Source organism: Crocodylus porosus, unplaced genomic scaffold, assembly GCF_001723895.1.
Source record: "Crocodylus porosus isolate Cpor-Errol unplaced genomic scaffold, CroPor_comp1, whole genome shotgun sequence".
NCBI lineage: Eukaryota > Metazoa > Chordata > Crocodylia > Crocodylidae > Crocodylus > Crocodylus porosus.
The window spans coordinates 718498-735370 of NW_017728910.1; the positions used below are offsets into that span (position 1 = coordinate 718498).

A 16873-nucleotide genomic window follows, 5' to 3' on the forward strand; every position below is an offset into this window, starting at 1 on the left:
TGGCCTTATGTGAGTATTCAGAGGGTTCTTGTAGATGCCTGTAAGTATAGGCCCATTCCATTGTTTCCAGCATCCTGTGGTATTTTTATGGCAAGAATGATGGTCAGAAACAAATGAATTTCAAAGAAAATCTCAGCTCATGAGCAGTTTTTGTGATTTCTAGTAGGCCTTATTTAAAGCAGACATTATTGATTAACATTATTAAACAATACAATATAATTCAGGTAGTTTCTTCAAGGACAAGCATTTCTATGTGAAAGTCACCTCTCAAATGCAGTTAAAAGTTATCCCCCTTCATTTGAAAGAGACAGTGGTGTGTTCTTTTGACAAACAAGTTTTGGGAAAAGCATTAAGATGTACTTTTAAACAATATTCCCTTTGAGTGCCTACAATTCAAATGCTGCAGTGCATTAGTAGTACACGAAGCACCGAAAGTCAAAGTGGCAAGATAAAAACGAAAACTACAGGTCTTTAATTTATACAAGCATAATGAAAACAACATGAATATGCCAATGTACAATAGTTGTTTAGAACTGTTTCTATATTGACAATCCAAGGCAGGTGTGGCCAAGCTGTGGCATGTGCCATAGGTGTAGGATGATCATGCATCATAGTTTGGCTGGGACAGTCCCAGATTTTGTAGGCAGTCCCAGCATCCTGGCTGGTTGGTGAAAATGGAAACAAAAGTCCTGAACTGGCACCACACCTGCCTGCACTACCTGGCCTGGCTCCTCCTGAGCAGCACCCAGAAGCAGTGGGCTGGCTGGGCCAGGCACTGCTCTTCCTGCCTGTGGTGGGGATCAGCGGGAAGAAGGTGGGGGAGGGGGAGAGCGCTGCTGCAAGTGTAGGCTTCCTGTGTGTGTGTTCATGCACGTGTGCAGTTATGGCACCTTTGGTGAACTTGTATTTTGGCACTGTTTGGTGCCCTTCTGAGCAGTGGCTGAAGGCAGGGGGTGGGCTGAGCTGGGCACTGCTTCTCCTACATAGGACAGGGATTGGTTTGGGGGAGGCAGTGTCCCAGATTTCCTTAAAAATCATGTGTGACATGGGCAGCCTCTGTGCGGCATACAGCAATTCAGGAAGGGGACAGGCAGCATATTGCCCGAAAGAGCCAGAAGCAGAAATCAGAGCAACAGAATGGTCAAGGAGCACAGGGCATGGAGCAGAAAGCAGAGCAGCAGATTGGGCAGAAGAAGGGGAACAGAATGGCACTGGGAAGGTTGCAGGGCCAATTTGTGGCATGCCTGTCATGAAGGTTGGCCCACATTGATCTAAAGTTTTGTTAGGAAAAAAGGTAAAAAAAATGCCTAAAACCTTTTAAAGGCAGCAGCTAGAACCTGCTGGCAATGACCCTTTAAAAGCAATGAATATGCTTGGGCTCTTCTATAGCGCTGAGCTCTCGCAGGTCTCAGACTTCTTTGGGGTTATTTTGGTTTCCCTGTCTCTCTAAAAATCAGGTCTCCATGTGTTCTGTATTGCCAGTGACTGGATTCTCAAACAAGTTGTGGAGGGTGTCAGCCACTCTAGTACATTAACTTTAAAGTGATTCCTCTAGGTTAATATTTTATTCAAGTCAAGTAATTAAATTAGGCATCTCTCTTCAGTTGGCTCAGCGTAATCCAGCAGGTAATGTTTTACACATTCTTCAAGGAGCCATTTTCAGGCCCTCCCCTCTCATGTGCAAGTAACATTAGCCCTTCATTTTTCTCTCATGCTAAAGACCCTCAGGGAGAAAGCTGTTTGGAAGCGGTAACTTGAGACAACACCATGTATGTAGCTGGGAAAACTAATTATTCTTTCCACCACTCTCATCCCCAAATACCACTGCACTGTCAATGGGTTCAGAGTGGAAACAGAAGATTTTGTTTCAGAGGAAGGTTGGCTGACAGCTCCTCTCAGCTCGGCTCATGGCTTGTGTTGGCCCAATGAACTTCTGTATTCCTGACTGAATTCTCCATAACCATGCAGCCATGTGAACTGGGCAGTTGACTGTTGGGCGACTGTTACATTTAGTTAGAAGATCTGTGCAGCTGAATAAAACAATCACTGGGGAAAACTGAGAGGCTGAAATCTTTGGAATGCAAATTAAACAGTGGGTCAGATTGGATTTCACCTGGCATTTTTAGATCCTTCCAAGGAAGTTGTTTCCTGCTTATCTGATCCTGAAATCATCTATCAGGAAGTGCAAAATGCTGAAAATTATAAACGTGTGCATTTGTCAAGGACTGGAATGCTTCCAGTATTGGGATATCTGAACATGCCAAAACCACCTTGCCTGTCTTTTCAGAGAAACTTGTGAATGTTGTCAGTATTGTTACTATTTTAACTTATGCATCGGTCCATCACAAAGCACCAGAGCGGCTCCCCTGCGTGGTCAAGATTCTGTGGAAACACGAAGGAAGAAAGGGTGTTTTCCCCACACCTGCATGCAGTGGGGAGGAGGAAGCTCTCTGGGTAGAGTAGGATGGATATTTTTCCCATTAGAGTAGGATGGATATTTTTCACCAGACAATGTTTCACCAGCAGATGCAGGTCAGATGAGCCTGAACATTTTATTTGGAACATACTGGGTTTGACAAACTTTTGCTGAGGCAGAAACTCCAAGGACCCTGAACCCCCCGCAGCTGCTCACCAAAACGAATCTTCCAATATCAATGTAACCGACAGGACCATCCATTTCACTGAGCAGATACTGGGTAAGACTGTTTCCAGGGTGTGGGAAATAAATACAATTTCTGACCTGGAAATTTTCCTTTCTGGCTATCTCCACTACCCACGCTGGGAGAGAGGTTCATGTGGCCTAGAGTTACTGTTTTTTTACTTAGAAAGCAATACGGGTTTTTGTAGAAAATATTTATTCAATAGGTTAGGTCCAAATAGTTTTCTAGAAACCATTAATCCCTCTCCCCTGAAAGGAGGATTTAGTGATACAGCCTATATTAAAAGAAAGTGCCATGTACAACAAAGAACACTACGACTCCAGATCACACACATTTGGGAAGGTTTTTGAAGTAATCTGGATCTGTCCCACCGGCCAAGAGCAGTTCAGCACATTCATTCCTCAAGTACCTGAGGTTTCTACCCAAGCATGTGATCCTGGCAGATGGGAGCTGGCATTTGGTTCCACTCCTGACCAAAGTAGATCGATCCTTTCTCTGAATGATGTATTGGCTTTCTCAAATACACACAGTAGTCATACACACAGTGCTGAAGAAATATGTCCTGATTATAGAGATTCAAGCTAAATACTATCCAGTGCCAAAGCTTCCAGTCCAGAACAAGTTAATAGAAAAGTTAGCAAACAAAGAAAACCAAAAACTACAAGCTTCTTGGAAACTCAATTATTCTTGAGTCTGGATTCACCTCAGGGCATAGGATAGCATTGGCTTAATTAGCACTGGCACTGGTGGATAATCTCCTGCTAATGGATGGTATGTAGACATCTACTCTCATTTTCAAATACCCATCTGTAGCGTTCAGCAGTGTTGATTATCAGATACTACAGATCTGTCTCATCTGAAAGAGTTAGAAGGGGTCAAGGGGAGTCATTAAAATAGCTTGAGTCTTTTCTAGAGGGATGCATCCAAAAAGTAATGATGGTAAGCTGTATACCCTTTGCTAGATCCCCCTGTTGTGGAGTCAGTTTTTTTCTCTCTTTATGCTTTCATTTTTTGGGTACTTGCCACATGACAGTAGGTAAACTGGTCAGGTAAAACAGACTCAAGTGTCAGTAATATACCCTTGACAAACTGCTCTGCCTGTGGTTTACCACTACTACCAAGAAAACCCTGTGATTTGATAAGATCAGCTCATGAATGAAGAACAGCTTGTTGAAACTGAACCTGATGAGCAAGACAGGTGATTCTGGTGGCCAGTGAAACTAGCCTCCTTTGGCTGAAAGTGCATATCCACAAGTGGTTAATTAAGTCCACAGCTGAACATTATTCCTGGATTCCTTTCAGAGCAGCACACACAAGCAACACTTCCTACCATTTCCAGTTTGTTAGGAGACTGTCTCATCCCAGCAAATGATAATCTGGCTTTAGGTATTTATGCCTTCATCACTTCTTAGAGCAATTACAGGAATTCAATATACCCAAGCCTGCCTAATTTTGGAAATTTCAGCAGGTTCAAAATTCTGCAGTGTCTCTTGCTAGCTGCACAGGCAGTCAAAAATACATAAATGCTGTTATCTGCCCTACAGAATATTGAATCAAGTTCAAGGTCTTAGTTTTCACTTCAAGACACTCAACAGCTGGGGTCCAACTATCTAAAGAAATGTCTATAACTCTCATATAAAAAACCCAGTTAACAACTTTGCCCTTCTGACATAATGAGATTTCCTTCAGTAACAGCCATTCTTGTTTGTGTAGAAGTCAGCTTTCTCACGAACAAATCCAAGAGTGTGGAATACACTCCTAAAGAAATTAAGGAGGGTTACAAACTTCACCACCCTCTACAGCTAGTGTAAGATGTATGTCTTTGACCTTGCCTTTTCTAACATGAACATAGAGCAGTGTGTGTGTGTGTGTGTGTGTGTGTGTGTGTGTGTGCAAATAAGAACAATCTAAAACATACATTTGACTACGTACACATTTCCCCAGGGGGAGAGGAGAAAATGGACCCATGACAGAAGGTAGGGCCATTAACACCTGTTGAATGAGGAGTTTAGAAGCAAGGAGGTAGACTATAACAACCGCTATAGTCATTGACTTCTTCACTGGTGCCTGAATACAAATGCTTCTGCTACTGCCAGGAAGTTGGTTTTAAACTTTGAGTAGACCAGGAATCCAAGGGGGTGAAACTACACAACTGCTCTTGGATTTGCTCCTGTAAATGCCATGTAAGTTTCACTCATGTGAAGTCTGTCTACTTTTCCTTTTCTTTGAAATAGTTACCTTAACACCCTGTGAGCCTTTAAAGTATCATCCATACTTGACTCTTTTGGTAGTAGTCTGTATTCTGTCCTACGTGTTTTTAATTATGTATTGGAAACTCTGTCAACATATTGCTAATTTTCATAATCTATCATCAAGACTTCTCCTTTTTTGATAGTATGCCTTTACACTCCATCTCTGTTCTGGTGAGAGAGGCTACAAACTTTTGAATGCTAATATTTCTGCTGCCAAAGGCTAAAGGTAAGTATGGTTCAAGGAAACTTATTTGATAATGGTTTTCAAAATTCTTAAGATTTTTTGGTAGCATCATCTCATGGAGAATGTTTAGTATCAACTCTGGTGGTGAGCAAATTCTAATGTGAAAGTATGAAAATACAAAGAGAAACTATAGGTGAACTAAGAAAAACAGTCATGAGTTCATGTTCTATCTCCCATATGCATTGGTTGATTAATTATTGTTCGCAGTTCATTCAGGCATGCAGAATTTTGAGACCACCACTGGGGGGCAGAAAGCCTGACAATAAGAAGCATTTCTTGGGCACTTTTTAAAATCTGTGATACAAAGGCTGTGGGACTTAAACAGTGCAGTAAAGCTCAAAATGTAAACCCAGGACAAATACCACCATGGCAGTTATGAGTGTCAAGCAGGTTGTGCATTTGAAAGCAGGAGGACTAATGTGCAGGAAAAAACCAGTTTTGCAAACCTCAGAAAACTGCCTCCAGATTGTGCAAGGGTAAAAATAACACTACCAAAGCAGGGGCTACATATCTTCTAGGGACTGCATTATGTGTTGGCAGTTTTCTAATCAGTACAGTTTGACTTGCTGTGGTAAACCTACAGAAGGGTCCATGGCCTAATACAGTCAAGGGTTTTCACAGCTTAGACTTCACATAGTAAGGAAATATCTAAACTCTACTGGCCCTTAGACTTCACATGTTCTGATAGATAAATACGTGTTTTGGAGGTTGTGGCTACAAAATCCCTATATCTCAGTAAACTCTTACAAACATGACTGGCCAAAACGCAATAATGCATTTATCTCCTCCTGAAGTGGAATCAGTCTAACAAGACTTGATATAGTCCAGATTTCCAAATCTGTCCACTAATTTTTGGAACCATAATGTTTTGGTTTCTCAAGTTGAGATACCTATAGGTTGATTTTCAGAGATACTAGGCACCAAAAAATCTATTTCAGGTCATGGGAGTCATAAATGGATGCTCAGCGATGCTGAATATTGGTCTCCATTAAGATGTTTCAACTTAACCACAAATGGAGACACTCAAGATTTCATGAACACTTTTGAAAATAGGGGGAATAATCTACTGACATCTTCAAAGTAGATGAGAAGTTCTTCACAGCAACTAACAGACTCTGCTATAGAGAAACCTCTAATATTTCTCATGATCCAGAATAGTTTAGGAAAATATTATTTTCATGGTCTTTACAATATCCAAAACAGATAATCACCTTTGCTTGCTGTGCCTCAACCAATCATACCAGGTACTGAATAACCACCAGTACTGTAGCATTTCTAAACATTTAAACTATTGCAGGTCATCCAGATGCCAAGAAGACCAGTGATGATTAGTCACTCTAATCGTCAGGAATGAAAGACGAGCACAACATCCAGTCAGGCAACTAGCAGAGTGGTTCAGCAATTGAATGGTACCCATCCACCAAGAATTCTGACCAGAATGGATCCATCAGCTTTCAAGGCCTGGCCAGCACATACCCCAAAGACAACACAGAATGAGCCAAGCTTCAGGGATGGTAAGAGTCAGAAAAGTGATTTTGTAAAATGCTATCTCCTTTCTCAGCATGTATTTATTCCAGATCACCAGGTGTATCTCCCAGTCTTATTTGGCTAGGTGGAGAAACTGGGGTTTATCACTGTTAGCCATGCAGTACAAGTGCAGCTATGGACGACTGACCCGGGCTCTATTCGCTCTCATCAAACAGCAAAATTGTCAGTTGAAATGTGGCTGTAGAAACTTTCTGAATGGTCACCGACCACACCTTGATTTGCCGACTGTAGGGTGGCTTCTGCAGCTTTAGTGGATAGAAAAAAATCACCTTTTGATTTGCAAACTGAACTAATTTGACTCATAGCAACAAGAAGAATATATAGTCTCTGAAAGTTATTTCAGAGGGTCAGTTTTCTTCCTATAGCTCCACTCAAACACCATCACATGATTTGGTGGGGGGAGCTATCAGATTTTCAAGCTAGAGGCCTGAAAGTCCAAAATACATTGGATGCATTTACCCACACAAATAGGCATCGCCTAGCTCTCTGAAATGTTTTTAAAATATATTTCAGCTCAGCATCTACAATAATACTGGTATCCATTTTGACAGTCACACTGCTGATTTGCCCTTGCAAAAGCAGCAATGGAGTGTGTAATTTGGGTTTAATGCATACACAGCTGAACACTGAGCAGTTAGCACTTAATGTCTGATAGATTCTTGTGCTAGAGGCAGAAGGTTACATTATTTTAAACATACATTTGCTCCAGACGACTATCCTGAGGCACTTCCGTTAGGAGTTCAGTAGACAGATAAAATCTTTTCTCTGTTCAAACATTTGTATACATATTTAGTTCTGTTAGTTTGTTTCCAGGATACAGTTCATTATGCTGAGGAGAAAGAAGGGGTTCAGTGTGATATACTTCCTTATTATGACTGAAAGTTTTTTTCCAGATTCCCTGGGGAATAATTTTGTTGCTTTCATAACCAAATTGTGGAAATTAACACACATGGATTTGCATATGTGGAAAATGTAAACATATTGCTTTGGTGATACACTGATGTAACTATGACTTGCACAACTCCAATCCTCTCCTTTTTTGTATCCTTGTAACAAGGGAGTTAGCAGAATTCATAGATTTATTGGAATCTGACAGGGCAGTACCATGAGTGCTTCTGCTGTTGCCTTGAACTTGTGATCTCTGGGCTGTCAACATGAGTCTTAGCACCCATACCACCCCAGCCCGTGTAGGGCCCCACTTCCAAGAATAAACACTTGCTGAGTGTCATTACTCTTCTGGGATGATTTGTGTGGCTACAACAACTCCTTAAACATTAAGGAACAGACATTACACAAAAACCACCTTAAGTGATCAGAAACAGGTTTAAACCTGTAACAGAACAGATGTTCAGTGCACATAAACCAGTTTGAAAATCATTGAAACCAGTTTGAGATAAACTTAGTTGAATGTAGTATCAGATTGAACTGATTTGGGTCACACCGGTTTATGCAATGCCTGGTCCCAGACCCCTTGCTGGTTTAAGTTAAACCAGACTCCCCCAGGATCCCAGCATGCTCTCTGGGCTGGGTAAGGCTCTTTGCTCCACAGCAGGGCTGGTCCCTTCCCTATGCTCCCTGGCTGGAGCTCAAGGCAGAGACTGCAGGCATCTGCCTGGTTTCCCCGTTCCCCCTGCCTTACACTGACACCTCTCAGCATTAACTAGCATACCACATGCTAGTTACAGTCCGTGCTGTTGGAGACCAGTTCTTTCCCTGGAAAGCTGTTTAAGAAGAGCTTGAACTAATGGAGAGAGGCTTTGTTTTCTGATGGTGGGATAAACACCGAGTTAGGGGTGATAAACACTGTGTTCTCAACTGTCTGCTGGGCTGCAGGGGTGGGGAGACGCCTCCCTAATTGGAGCATCCTGCTGGGGCCTGGTCATGCCTCCCTTCGGCTCAGGACTGTGGATGGGAAAGGAGGGCTGCTCTAGTGCCCCCTGGCTCTAGCCTGAGCCACTGCAGGCATGTGCCTGCATTTGTGGGATGTCTGTCCAGTTACAAACTGGTTTAGCCTAGCCAGGTTAGACTAACCTGCAAGATTGAATCAGTTCAGGCTAAGGCTTTTTGAATGTCTATCCCTAGCCTAATTGGTCCAATCTCACTCCCACTAACACTGACAACAAAATTCCTTATGACTTAAATGGGAACACGATTGCTATTAAAATAGTAAGAGGCAACAGGAACCATCTTTATACCTGTAAGTGCTGAGCAGTCTTTGGGTCAAAATATATAAGCTGCAGTTTACTCTTTGGCAATAAGCGGCAAGTGAAGCATAATAGAAGTGTCTGTCTGTCTGGTGAGACCTCAGTCTATAAGAATCTGACTGTGGTTATTAGGTTTGTACCGAGGGAATGCTCACCTTGTATTAGGCCTACAGGGAAGTAGATACTAGACCTACCCAGAAGAGTTTGTGGGGTGAGACTTTTACTCTGTTACATGTTTGAAGAGGGAAAGTTAGCACAGAAAACTCAGAGGTGGAGGAACATATTGTTAGAACTCCCTCTGGGCACATCTACACATTTACTGCACAGTAACCTAAATTACTGAGCAGTAACCAAAAATTACTGTGCAGTATTGGCATACTATATGTGCATGCCCATACTGCACAGTAATCATGGTGACTTAATGCCAACTTGGGCGTAAATTTGATACCTGCATCATGCAGGTATCAAATTTACTTCTGATTAGTTACTGCACAGTAACACTGTGTTTGTGGACTGACTTGGAACTAACTTTAGTCTCAAGTTAGTCTACACACAGCATTACTGTGCTTTAACTGCTGCACGTGTAGACGCTGGCCTAAAGATCACTAACTGTGCAGTAATTAACACAAATTGTTCAGACCATCCCTCCTATGGGGAATTACCCAGTGAGAGGACCGTGACCTTAAGTTAACAGAAAGTTTTCAACAGGTTTCACTGTGGTTCAGAAACATACCTTTCATCTGGTCCTTGAAGAAATTTCCTTCCCTTGTGTAATTTCCTCATGGAACAGGGAGGAGACAGGGCTTGTTTCTGCCTACCTCTCCCCTTCAGCACAGCTCAAAATGAATGGGAGTCTCTGTTTCCTGATCAGCAGATACTTAAGATCAGTGGAGGAGCTCTCCTTGCACTTATGGGTTCCTGCCCTCTCTGTCCCTCCTCCAGGGCCAGGGAACCAACAACTCCCCATGAATTGCTGTCTCTGGAAGTCAGTCTTAAGGATGTGGGTCAGACATGCTGAGCACAAAAGCAGTAAAGTTAAATGCTGATTCCAGCAGTATTAACTTGTGCCAGCTGTTTTTAGACTGTTTCAACATGCATGTGTGTGTATATGTGCACATGCATATCTGCCCTTTTCTCTTTAGCACTTTATCTCCCTCTTCTCTATAGTGCTTTATCTTCCTACTGCTTTTCAGCATCTGTTATCTCTTGTCAGTTTTCTGTAGCACAGAGTGGAGAGTACTAGTAGGAAGAGTGCTGTGAATCACCCTTACACTCTGTCTATCATCTCTACATGAACAGCACATGTGGAGGTGAATATCTGTGGGTCACACGAATATACTTCTTTCCATACAACTGCATGATAAATATCTGATCTCTGCTGGCTACTGGAGTTCTTTCTCCTGTCATACATATGCCATATGTATATGATCATTTCATTACTTGAGATTTTTTTCTCCTGCTTGCCATGGACATCCCAGGCTAAGCTGATGCAGCTGACAGCCTTCCCTCATTCCAGCAGCATGATTCACCTTTTTTTTTAACTCTCCCCTCTGTCTCATAGCCAGAAGAGTGAATGGGTTACCTGAGTGCTGCTGATTATCCCAATATCTATTGGCAAATCCTGTCAATAGCTTCTAAACTGCTTGCTCATTTCCTGCCTAAGGGGCCTGCTTCCCCACTGGTGTTTCTGCAGTTATGATTCCACCAAAAGCAACAAAGTTCTGCTGGTTTAGTGTTGGAGTACAGAGCCTGATACAAAGGTATACCAGGGCCCGTGTTTTCAGGTATTTTTGATGCCCTTTGGGTAACCCAGGATAGAGGCAGGTATCTTGGCGTGTACAGTCACAGACTCCTTCAGGACTGTTTCAGGCTGGACATAAGGAAAAACTTTTTTACCGTCCAAGCCCCAAGGCCTGGAATAGACCGCCTCCAGACGTGGTGCAAGCACCTACTCTGGACTGTTTTAAGAAACGTTTGGACGCCTATCTTTCTGGGATCCTTTGAACCTAGCTGACTTCCTGCCCTTGGGGCAGGGAGCTGGACTCAATGATCTTCTGAGGTCCCTTCCAGTCCTAATGTCTATAAAATCTATGAAATGAGGCAGAAGGGACAAATCAACTATTCTTCTGGCTTTAGTGGAGTAATTCTCCACCTCTACTCATGATGTGCCTGTAAAGGGGTCACTCCCCCTGAGGGACTGTGCAGTCTAGCTCTAAGCTTTGTTAACTTTCTTCCCGTTCTGTGCTGTTTCTCATAAATACATCAAGTTGTTGTTTTTTTCTCTCTATTTCTCCTATCCCTAGTTATGCTTTCCCAGGCCTCCCTCTTGCGTACTCTCTAGAAGTTTGTATTGCGTTTAAGCATGCATTTCATTTTGTGAAATACCTATCCAGGATGTGGATTCTCAACTAAGCACTGGGTCTGTTAAAAAAAATTAACAGTTGAGAACAAGGTAGTAAAAATATACTACACTTTAAATATAATACATAGGCAGACAAGGTTATTTTGGGTAAATGTGGTATCTTTTATTAGACCAATTAAATAGTTGAAAAAATTGTTCTTTGCAAAGTTTTCAGGCACAAACACCCTTCTTTAGGCATAGGGAAAGTCTGATGGTGTTTTGTGTAGTTCTCCCAAATGGAATAGAAGCCAATATGCAAAATGTAGGTGTGTAAAAATGCAAATGTGTGGCAGTGAGGATCAGAGGCAACGGGAAACAATATGTGCAAGACAAGTAGGTGGGGGAGGGAAAGGGGAGAAAGTTGACTGTCAGACGGCAGTCAGGTTATAATGTGCTATAAACCCAATGTCTGTATTTAGTCCATGTTTTTTTGTATCCAGTAGATTTATGAAGTGAAGTTCATAGGATCATCTATGAAAGGCACTTCATAAATTCCCTTTGAAGATTAGGATTGAGAGACTGGAGAGATAGCGTTGTGATGTGAGAAGTGTGCGCCCACAGGTAATTGGGTATTTTTGTCTTTGATAGATTTTAGGTGTTTGTTCATTCTGGTATGCAGTTATTGTTTGGTTTCTCCTACATATTCTGCATCAAGGCATTTAGTGCACTGGATGAGATATATAACATTTCTGGAGGTTCAGGTGTAAAATCTAGGAATGGTTATGGTTCTGTTATGGAGTATAGTGGAGATGGGTTGGTAAGTTTTACATTTCTTGTCCCGGCATGGCTTCGATCGATCAATTGAATCATAGAAAATTAAGGTTGGAAGGAACTTCAGGATGTCATCTAGTCTAACCCCCTGCTCAAAGCAGGACCAACCCCAATTAAATCATCCCAGCCAGGGCTTTATTTAGCCGGGTCTTAAAAACCCCCAAGGATGGAGCTTCCTCTACCACCACCTCTCTGGGTAACCTGTTCCAGTGTTTTACTACCCTCCTAGTGAGAAAATTCTTCCTAATATCTAACCTAAATTTCCCTTGCAGCAACTTGAGACCATTGCTCTTTGTTCTGTCATCTGCCACCACTGAGTCTAGCTCCAGCCTCTTTCAAACCCTGGGTAAGTAAGAGATACTATAGTCACTTGCGTAAGCAGCACACCCATCTCCCTGGTCTCTCTTGCTGTATATTTCAAGCAGCGCATCTTTCCAGGATTACTGCAGGGTGGGTGAATAATGTAACGACTGTCAAAATGTGCAGAAAATTAAAATGGAAACTAATAAGACTCGTGGGTTTGAAACGTGTCTCAAGTGAGAGAAATTCAATTACTTCTTGCATCAGGAAAGGCCTCTTGATTTTTTTTCAGAGACCTTTATTTGGAAGAAACATTATGTGCTGCTGATGCAAGCATAGGGCCCCCACACATTTCCCTTTCCCTGAGCCTGTTCCAAGAAAAGCTGTTTGAAGCATGGCAGCTGTTCGCCTGTACATGGGTTGGCGGTATGTGGCTTTATGGAGAATCAGAGAGGGGGTGAATGCTCTGTTTGAATCCTTTCTTCCTAGAAGAACATGCATTTACAGTTTTCCAACCCCTTCATTCCCCTTTTTTGCAGTGGAGCACACCATGGCAAAGCAAATCACACCCACCAAGCCACACTGCTTCACTTCACAAGGAGCTTGCTTGGCTCCTGTGTGGTGAAAAGAGTTACACTGGCTGTTTGCAGGGTCTGGGTGAGAGGGGAGTGTCCACTCACATCTTCCCAGTTCCTGACTAATGGGAACAACAGACCTTTACTTTCCAGGGGACTTGGCTGGCTGCTGACTTTTCCCTGCCTATGGGGGTCCTTCAACCTCAGCTTCTCTCCTTCTTCCTACCTTCTCCTGCTCCCCAACATCACTTCTGTAACAGACAAGTTACCTCATTAACATGCAGCAAGGGGGCATGTTTTCTTTCTGTAACCAGCTGTGGGGGTTCTCCTCAGTCTATTAAGCAAAGTGGGCCTTGTTTCTCTAGGACTCTCTTCACCAGTTTCTTACTCTGCTGGTACTCCTGGTTGCTTCTCTCTTACGGAGATATGGTGGAGTAGAAGCAGTGTCAGTATCAGTTCCCTGCAGCTATAGCAGGAGAGAACTATTTTGTCAATACCTGTTTTAGGAGTAGTGATTTTAAGATCAGCATCTTCACATATAGAGATCCAAAGTCAGGCACTTAAACCCATGTTGAGGTATCTACAGAAGTGGTCTACATTTCAGGGATACTGGATTCTTTGGGAGTTTTGGGTGGTCAGCACCTCTGGAAAACCAGGTCAGTCCTTCAGGTACTTCTTTCTGGCTTTAGATGCCTGGCTATGACTAATATTTTCACACAGAATAATATGATCAATGATTCACAAGTTAGTAACAAACTCAACAACACACTCTAAGAGGCAGTTGCAGTTGCAGTCACGGCCTCTGCTCTGCAGAGCTCACAATCTAAACCCCTGGCCCGACAGCTGATAGCAGACTGTTGTGTCCACATTGAGCCCCAGTGAGGTCAGTTGCAGAACGAGGGCCCAAGAGGTTAGTGGTGTACACACGGAGTGGGCAAGGGGGTGTTGAGCCAATCTACAATTGCAAACATATTTGATATTTTTTTTTCTGTTTACATAGTGATGTCAATAAGTCCCAGCTTTCCCTCCTTCCCTCTCAGCCTGCCTATCATGCCAAGCCTGGTTTCTTATAGGCATCTAGGAAGTGAATGATGCTCAGCTTTTTAATAATACTGACAATCTGATGGTAGATCTCTTGACCTTGAGTTCTGTATCTTAACTTCAAGCCTTTCCGTGTTCCCAGTAAAATCTTCTCTCAAGAATGCTGAGACCATATACCACAGACCCTAGACAATTTATGTAATTTCTCTCCAAAGTTGGCAAGAGAATTTCTGAGCCCTAGTGTTGCCATAGAAAATGAAATATGCCTAAAAAAGCTAGTAATTGTAATGGATTCTCTCTAAATCTAGTTACCAGTACGAATACAATTAAGCAGATTGCACATCTCATTAGAATGGGAGAGCAGTGGCTGTGGATCAAATTTTTTATTTATAAGTTTCACTGAATTTAGTCTTGGTGAGTGATGCCTAATAGAGAGCCCTAGAGATTGAACTCCTTCATTTATAACCACCAGAGATACAGTACATATAGCAGCAGTGGCAGGTGCTGACAGAATAATTACAACAGTAGAATTTGTAATAGCACCGGCATTAATGCATGCGTGGAACAGATGAAAAAAGAGCTCCATCTGCTGTTGCATAAAGAAAAGGCAAAAATAAACAGAGTGGCCATATTGACTAGTTTATAGTTAAATTCTTCAGCTGCTTACCCCACTAAGGAATGATGGTGCTCTTACAAATAATAAAGAAGACATTATTATAATTACCTAGAAGCCTAAATCAAGGTCAAGCCATCATTGTGCTGAACTTTGTACCTGCACATACTAAGAAACAATTTGCAATCTAAATAGAGAAGGCAGACAAAAGGGTCAGGAAAAGGAAGTAGTTTATCCCCGTGTTGCAAATGAAGAGATAAGACACTGGGAGATGGACCTGCGTCTACAAAGGGGATTTTGTGGTGACACTGAGCATCACTCTTTCTAACTTTCCTGGAGGTGCTTGCCTCCATGTGCTGAATTCTTAGGGCAAGAAAGAACATAAGCATTAGGGCTGTGTGAAGCTTTGGTTGCCGATTTGATTTGGAGGAGATTTGGCCTAATTTGGTGACCGAATCTCCAAATCCGAATTGAATTGGGAGACCATTTAAAAGCTCCGAATTGAATCTATTTGGAAAAGATTTGGCCCAATTTGGAGATTCAGCCATAGACTAAACAGGTAGCAGGTCGCTGGACACAGCTGTCTCCAAGTGGTAAGTCTGTTGTGGGGGGGAAGGAAGGGGTGTGGGGGGGCAGATCAACACCCCCACAGTGAGGTAGGGATTGGGGCTGGGGCTGGAACAAGCTGCCCAGCCAAGGTGGGGGGCATGGGCAGAGCTGTCCCTAGGGGTATGTGGGGCCCAGGGGGGGAAGGGTAGTGAGCAGCTGGAGCTGGCGGAGCGGGCAGGGGTAGTGAGTGGCCAGAGGAGTGGCAGCCAGAGCTGGTGGAGTGGGGGGTGGAGGGGGGTGGCAAGCAGCCAGAGGAGCGGCTGCAGCCAGCGGGGGCTCAGCAGTGGCAGTACATGGCGGCCATGGTGGGGCCTGTATGGGACTGTACATCCCGCCCCACTCCGCCAGCTCCAGCTGCTCACCACCCCCGCCCCCGGGGCCCACACACCCCTAGGGGCAGCTCTGCCTATGCCCCCTGCCCCAGCTGGGCAGCTTGCCCCAGCCCCAATCCCTCCCTCGCTGTGGGGGCATTGATCTCCGCCCCCGCACACACGCACACACACCCCTTCCCTCTCCCCTCTGCCCACCACAACAGACTTACCAGCCGGAGGCAGCCAGCTGTGTCCAGCGTGGTGAGGACTGCTGCCCGTTTAGTCTATGGCTGAATCTCCAAAGCAGCACTGAATCTTCAGATCCGGTCCGGCCAGATAGAATTGGGACAATGATTTGAATTACCAAATTGAATTGCTGTCCCTCCTAATCAGCCAAATCTGAATCCAAAGTGAATATATACCACTTTGCACAGGCCTAATAAGCATAACTCTGTAGCCCAGTAATGCAGACACTAACCTTAGGGGATCTGGTTTGTACTCCAGCAGCAGCCTATGCACTTTGCATTAAAGAGTCTATGCATTAAATACATAAACATTGTCTAGACTCTGGCTCTACTGTTCTTTTGCCTTAGAAGGGCTCCTGTTTACATTCCTTCATTCCTAGTTCACAGTCGTCTTCCAAGCAGACTGTTTTCTTTTGCAGGGAATCTTTTCTTGATATTTAAGTCAGCCTACATTTGCTTCTTTTTCAGGCCTGAGGAAGGGCACCTGATGCCCAAAAGCTTGTCCAACAGCTCTCCCAACTATACAGTTGGTCCAATAAAGGATATAACAGAAAAAGCCTTGCTTCAACATTTCTTGGCCCATCATGGCCATAACACATCCCAACCCTCCCTAAACATTGCTGACAGCAGGAACCAGCAACTAGGACTCCCCCCTTCCCAGAAGAATACCCTCATCACCAGGCTATAGAGTCAGGCTCCCTATTACTCCCTCTTTCTGCCCCTTGAAGCTTGAATTCTTGACTGTAATGGCACAGCTTCAAACAGGAGAGATGAAGAATAGGCCATATCTTTCATCTTGGTATGGCCAAGGTTGTGGCCAGAGTCATAATGTGAGTTCTGTACCACTGTGACTTTTGCAGCCCCCAAAAGTTGGTTCCTGGGGCTGCTGGTTATGATGCATTCTGGGGAGGTGAGTGCTGTGGGTTTGAACCTCACAGGCTATGAAGCACATTGAACCTGTCTCCCAGTTCCTGGGCATCAGGATAGCAGATAAAATATTACTACCACCAGGTGTGTTTTAAGAGAAGAAAGTAAGTCAGACATCTGTATCCAGAGGAAATGATTTCAGGCTGTGAATCCCAGTGTCACATAGCTAATA

General features: G+C 43.5%; 1 long non-coding RNA gene across 3 annotated transcripts in view; it reads left to right on the plus strand.

The window, feature by feature from the left end:
* LOC109308335 overlaps positions 1-16873 on the plus strand; it is a 111876-nt gene that overhangs the window by 19279 nt on the left and 75724 nt on the right. For all 3 annotated transcript variants that reach the window (XR_002100581.1, XR_002100580.1, XR_002100582.1), the window contains exon 2: positions 6454-6670. This is a non-coding gene — a long non-coding RNA (uncharacterized LOC109308335). The remainder of the gene's footprint in view (positions 1-6453; positions 6671-16873) is intronic.